General features: G+C 38.9%; 1 protein-coding gene across 1 annotated transcript in view; it reads left to right on the forward strand.

Moving 5' to 3' along the window:
- The first annotated feature begins 564 nt into the window (after nt 1–564).
- Nucleotides 565–7,195, forward strand: part of LOC306761181 (serine/threonine-protein kinase PAK 3) — a 32,385-nt gene continuing 25,754 nt past the window's right edge. The window contains exon 1 of the mRNA XM_079247282.1: nt 565–694. The gene's annotated coding sequence lies outside the window, so the exon portion shown is untranslated. The remainder of the gene's footprint in view (nt 695–7,195) is intronic.

The following is a 7,195-nucleotide window of genomic DNA, read 5'->3' on the forward strand; positions in this document are numbered from 1 at the left end:
AGAGGAAAAAGATGACATCATAGGCAAATGAGGGCAAACGCAGTGAGCGTTTTGGTTGGTGTGTACGCCTGCATATAAATCCAGTTCCACTTTTTCTGATAAGAGAAGAAACTGCAGATGTTTCATACACAAATATTTATATTTTGGTGGGAAATGTTTGTTTTTTATTTTCTAAATGAAGAAACTAGTTTCAAGAGACCAAAGAGGGGAATCCATCCTTTACTGTCAATGAAAACACTGAAACAACAAGAATATATCATTCACTGTAGCTAATTTAGATTTGATCAGCCCATAGACATACCTGTAATAGCACAATAACTACTCCTGAACTAAACTTGTACTATCCTCCTTCTTGCTTTCTCATGCTGCAGGTTTGGTCTGTTAACCAGAAAACCAACTGTGTCTGCCCGTTGGCTGTCTCCTCCCCTAGACCTGCTGCCTGCATTAATATTCTGCCACTCAGCCAATCAGCAAAGCCGGGTGGATGACATCATGGGCTAGGGAACAGTGAGCAGCCAGTAAAGCATCCAGCCTGCCGAACAAGCCTGCTTTTAGGGTCAGGAACTGGTCTGACAAGAGAATGGCAATCCTGCCTTTAAACCATCACTAGGACTGTACGGTTGGCGATGAATCTACCAGGACTCCAGGGCCAAAGGCAAAACACGGACCAAGAGAATGTGAAGACATATTTCAGGTAATTCCCTCTCTGAGTAAGGCAATAAGGGATGTGGAGGGGGAGGCAGAGGAAGGAGGAGAGGAGAAGAGAGGAGGAGGAGGGGGAGGCTGTGTATGTAGGGGTGCTTTGTAGTGTTTTTTTTTTTTCTTTTTTTTTTCCCATTTCTCCTCTCTGCATTTTGCCCAGCTAAGGAGGCAGCTGTTTCATCAGCCGTCAGTCCGTGTGGCCAAAATGGAAATGGATACCTGCATCATTTTTGCTGGGTGTGTTTTGTTTTTGTTTTTTTCCTATATCATCATATACCATCCCCTGCATCACATCATCTCTGTATACACTCCCTTGTGCCTCACAAATAGCATCCTTATTGATGGGGAGCTGTTAGAATCAATGGTGGCATTTGTATGTGCCTTGTGTGTATGGGAGTGTGTGTGTGTGTGTGTGTGTGTGTGTGTGTGTGTGTGTGTGTGTGTGTCAGTCCTGGAGAAATGCAGCAGCTGCAGTGAACACTGAACGCTGAAACAAAAAAGAAGCAGTGCTATTTTTGGGCTGTGAAGCTGGAGATGCCGGATGGGTCTGAGCTGTATATGCTGTGGATGGGAGGACGACGGATGGTTGATATGCTGATGGATGCTCTTTTGTTATTTCTGCACCGCCTCACGTATGGCCTCTCTAGAGAGGGTCTTGTAAAGAAATGGCTTTCAGTAATCACACATATACACACACACACACACACATACGCGCGATAGAGATGTGATCCCCTTGGCTTTAACATGGTTGTGTGTAGCAGCTTCATGGCGGCGGTAGTGAGAGGGAGATATACAACATCTGGTCACCTGACTTCATTGGGGATCGGAGTGGGGGTGGGGGCTGGTTCTGTGAAAGCTGAGCTGTTTTACCTCAGATTCTTCTACAGCCGCTATCGCTGGAGGATGGAGGAAGTGACTGCAGCGCAAGCTGACTGTGTGCCTCCCTGTCACCTCCGCTTGTTGCAGTTGTGTCAGAGCAAATGTGGAACGAGTGGGAGATCCCTCTTCCAAGAAGCAGAGTCATCCTGTGAGGAGCAAGGCCTGATGGGAGACCGTGTTGTCTGGCGTGAAGAAGGGACGTTTGGGAGTCATGTCAGTGATTGAAGGAGTGTGAGGTGATTGTAGATCGGGATTGGGGGATGGGTTATAAAAGGTGCTACCCCCTGTGGAGATTGGCTTGCTGTATTGATTTCGATTTGTTCCTTGCCCATCACTAAGCTTTCTGTCAAAACCTTCAACACCATGCCTTCCAAACACTATGTCAGCTTTTACAGAAGTGAGACCAGCACTACAGTAAAAATCGAATGCATTTTCACAATCAGATGGCAAACTGACCCTCAGTTTGAGCTGCTGTGATGCACCATTAGAGCATAAGAAGCAGGTGTTTAACAGTTCTGTGAGGTTGGATAACTGTTCTCCATTGCTCTCCTTCTACGAGTCATACTGGTCATGTCATTCTCCATTAATCACATATTCATCACACCTTTATCCACAGTAGTCTATCACAGGAAAATGTATTTTCTATATCTCTGTATGGACTGATTTCGTGCTACCTAACACAACATCACAAATGTATTTATAAGTGTATCAGTAAACCTCTCATGACTCTCAACACACATATGTAAACTAAATTATATGATCTTTTCAAAATTTAATTTAATCCAATTGTAAAACTAAAAATCCATCATAAATGATCTCAGAAAAGTGGTGTAATTCACATTTTGCTCCATTATTTGCAGCTTTTTTTGCAGAATGTTTTGTACAAAATGACAAATGAGGGTATCACCTTTCCTGCTCCTTTAAGGCAATGTGACATTTGGCTTAAAATGTAAATAACTGCTTTATTTTAGCTTGCATTGTATTGTTGCCTAAATCATAAAAAGAGACACACTATGGCCTACAGATGTTTTAACCATTGGAGAAATGTAATACAAGATGTAAGATATATTTTTAACATATTTTAATAGGTTTTTTTTTTATATTCCATTGTGGTCAAAGAAAACAAAGGAGAGAAAGGAATAAAGTATTGTATTTGTGCACTAAAGCAACATAAGATATAAAACTTTTCTTTTCTCTCAGCATTAGCATGCTGTTCTGGACTGTTTTTTTTCCAGTGGTCAGTGTAACCCAACACATGCAGCTTGTCTTACCTCACCTCATCTAACAAAAGCAGTAGACACAGAGCCTCATCTTGGCTTATAGCCCACTAACTGGCCTCCATGAAATTTGATAGTTGCACACACAAAACATATACAAGGAAGCTTCCATCTGGTAATGATCGAGTTTTGGGGAATTATACCACATTGTAAAGTGGAGTTATTGTTTTGGACTCATGTTGACAGTTTATGGACAGTGGCCCCATAGAAGGGGTGCTTGCATGTGTATGTGAGTATTTAAGGACATAGAGAGGAGCAACAGTCTTGCGGTAGGTGTGTCAGAGCTACAGTCTGTGTGTCGTGGATTAGCATGTAGGATTGGAAGCCATCTGGCCATTTTGTCTCAGAAAGGGGAGGGGGAGTAAGTGAGATAGATGGATGGAGAGAGACAGAGGAAACACTCACACACTGACACATTGACACAGCTCTCTGTAATCTCCCTACTTGATGTCTGTTGCTACTTAGAGTAGGTTTACTTGCATGTGGGGTTGTATGTGTTCATGAGGTGTCTGTGTTCACTGCTAATACCCATACACCTTTTGATTCCTACTACTTCCAGTCTGTCAAGCAAAAATTGAAAATTTGGCTTCAGGATATAGAGAGAAATGTCTGGGGAGGGCTGAAAATTGCAGACAGTACAACAAGTTAAAGTATTTACAATATGATGGATATTTCAGATAAACGAAGACTGGAAGGTAAAGGGAGAAAATGTTGCACATAAGGAAAGCAAGTTCAGAATTTAAGAATGTTTTTCTCGATCAATAGCGTGTTTCAGAAGAAAGTAAGAACTAATAGAAGATGAAATATAAAATATTTAAGGCTTTTAAAGTGGAAATGCTTTCAGAAAATTAAGATTTGCAAATAATTTTTTAATGTGACAAAATTCTTTTTCGTAAATTCATTTTTTGAGATGTCCTCTGTAATGAATTAGCTGCATTTGCTGAAAGTTGGACAATGAATATAGTTAGCATGATCTAAGCTGTAAAATGACAGCAACATGTGTGATATTAGGTTAAGAATTGACATAACTTTATAGCATTATACATCAATGATTCTCAAAAACTGTATTTTAAAGTTTTAAGTTCAGCTGTTCTCTGTATGTATAAAATGGTTTAATCATCTGCCAGAACTTAAAACACCTTCCAAGTGAAAATCATCAAGGGAAATGTTGATACTGCTTCTTTTTTTTTCAACAAATAATCAGCAAGTCACTTTCTTTTCTTGACTACAAAGGGGTGCAGCTACGTGCCACCTTTCGGTTGATTTACTGGTTTACATAGATTTTACTCCACAACATCTAAAAGCTTACATTAATCTTTTTTTTTTTTTTAAACACAATGTCCGTTTTAACCCTTTCAGCTGATCTCTGGGCCTGTCTACCACCTGGCAAGGCAGGTGAAGATCCACTGGACAGTATCCAGTTGGCTCTTGAACATGCCCACCCACGCTACAATAATTAGACACCTACCCACACATACACACAATGGCGCCAATCATATAAAATTGGCGGAACTAACAGGAACTAAAACATCAGGAGATAAGGGGAAAGTACAGCAAGAAAAAAAATAAAAAAATAACAGGACAACAAAAACACTATAGGAGTCTAGTTACTAAACATGCATAACTAGTTTTCTGTTAGTTTGATTTTTCTGACCATATAAAATCAGTTGTCTTGAGAGATGTCCGATATTATTAGCATACCAATATTGTTTGCCGATATAGACATTAAAATGCAATATCAGAAATGATTGGTATCGGTTTCTACTTTTCTAATGACAACAATTACACAACATACACATATTACATATCAAACTCTTCAGCTAAGTCCCCTCTCACTAAAAATGACAAAATGCAAGAGATTTTATGAATAGTTTTCCATGTATTTTTTTTGTTCGGCACAACTTGCACCAAAAATATTGGTATTGGTTGATGTTATTATTGAAAAATAAAAGTTTAACAGAATTGGTATGTTCGATATTTAAAAAAAAAAAAGTTAATATCACACATTGTTAGTTATTTTATATGGTAATTATGGCAGGCTATGTGAACTAAATTATTTCAAATTAAATTTCTGCTAAACATGGACCATGATTGTGTCACACAGAACTCGACTGCTGATGGTGAATCTGTGCTGACATTTCTTCCTGGCTCTTTACTGAGAGTATTTTATATTAGTATATTCTCAGATTACATCCACCAGCATTGGCCATAACCATGTAAAACCTTTATTAAAAGTTTTGGATGTATGGTTGTGTAAAATGTGACAGCTATAAATGCAACCTCAGGCTGATTCTCTTTCTGGTTTCTACAAGTCTCCAGCACCTATCAAATAGACCATTATGCCTTAACAGTGGTAGGGTGCATTGACATAGTTTTTCCATCACAAAAAAAGAAGTAGATATAAAGAGGCAGGGTGAGACATTTAAAATTTGCCTCTTTTATAAATGTTTTATTTTTTATTTCAAAAGCTGGATAGCTGATGTCTCCTGCATAATTGTCCAGACTATTTCAGGCTTAAAGATTTCATATTTCACTTACAGTATATAAGTTTTTTTGGCCTGATGAGCCTGAATTTGATTCAGGATATATTGGAAATAGATGGATGAATGGAAGATTTGTATTTGACCAAGAATGTTCTAATTTTTCTCAAAGGTCTTGAGTTCATAATGCACCAAGCAAGTAGTCAGATGTCAGGACTTCCAGGAATATTGTGATTGTTTGTCCCCTTTGTTTTTTTCTTTTGTGTGTGTGTGTATGTGTGTGTGTGTGTGTGTGTGTGTGTGTGTGTGTGTGTGTGTGTGTGTGTGTGTGTGTGTGTGTGTGTGCTCAGCACTATTTGCACTTTTTGGACAAGTCAAATATTCTTTTTTCTTTTTAACTGGTTCATCATTCTGACTTGGTGCCAGGTTTGTCACTGAGAGTGATCCCTCTGATTGCCTCTCGAGAACTGCGAATGAGCTCAACGACTTTAACATACTATTGACTTTGTGTAAATTTTACATGATAAAACTTAGAAGCACAAATGACATGTTAACTTTGAATTACTCGTGAAAACCTGCTCAACTGTTGGACACTTAGAGCTGAGCTGATGATGAACTGACTTACGCAAACACTGCTTTGCTTGTGTTTTTTGTAGTCTCCCCTGTTACGTACACCAGTATAGACATAAATGTTACGTCTCGTTGGCAGCATGAAATGATATAACATGCCTGGCCTTTCATTGCCACATCACATTGACGTGTTAGGGCTTTTAGGGTTACATATTAATTATTTTGAACCTTTAGCTGAAGACAAGTTGTGGCAGTTTGTCCAGCTTTAAATACACGCCAGGGTTCACGCCAAAACAACATGTTAAAGTGCACTTGAACTCTATATTTCTTCAATGTTTCACAAGTGGATGCATGCATGTGGTGGCTAAAAAGCACCAGATGATTCCAAAGAAGTGCTATATGAGTGTGTAAATGTGGCTTGCAGTGTGGTACACTGCATTTACCATTATAGTACTAATAACCCATTCTTACCTAGTTTTATCACCCAACAGAATAACTGTTTCAGCTATCTTTATTAACTGAAGGGACAATTAAAATTATGCAATGCTCTACGCACTATATATGAGACATTTAGTAGTAAGAATTACTTTAACTGCAGGGCGGCAGTTAAACCATACAGTATTCAGCAAGCCAATTGCGCATATAGTCATAATTTCCCAATTTACAAAAAACTTTGCATTCAAATTCTACGATGATTACAAACCAGTTTTCAATGTCAGAACACAACAGGCAGCAGTTCTGTCATTTCTAACCATTAAGTTTTACTTTATGCCTTTAAAATGTTTTTACTTAGCTGCACTTTGCAGCATTACAACATTGATACAAAAATCTGGATTTAAGAATTGAAAATGTGTGTGTGTGTGTGTGTGTGTGTGTGTGTGTGTGTGTGTGTGTGTGTGCGCGCGTGTGCGTGCATGTGTGTGAATAAATGCGCATTAAAGAGCTGCACTGGTGCAGGTTTGCCAGAACTAAATATTAAATGACAGAGTGAACTCTCAAGCCTTCCCAGCAGGGGAGTTTAGGGACGGATGATGCCTGGTATAATGAGAGTCACTGCAGAGTAGGCTGTGGGGATTAAATAGGTCTCAGTTGTTGGACTAACCTGCTTTTTTTTTTTCTTCTTTTTTTTTTAATATGGAGAACTTTATACCACAGCCTGTGAGCAGAGGTTTATTCAATAGAAAGTAATCTGAGCAGGGAAATATCATGTGGCAAGACGACTAAATTCTGTGAAACAGAGTATTTTGTTACTGATGGGAAAAAAAAGGCAGTTTATTGTGTGTGAAC

This window comes from Telmatherina bonti (assembly GCF_933228915.1).
Source record: "Telmatherina bonti genome assembly, chromosome: 10".
Classification (NCBI taxonomy): Eukaryota; Metazoa; Chordata; class Actinopteri; order Atheriniformes; family Telmatherinidae; genus Telmatherina; species Telmatherina bonti.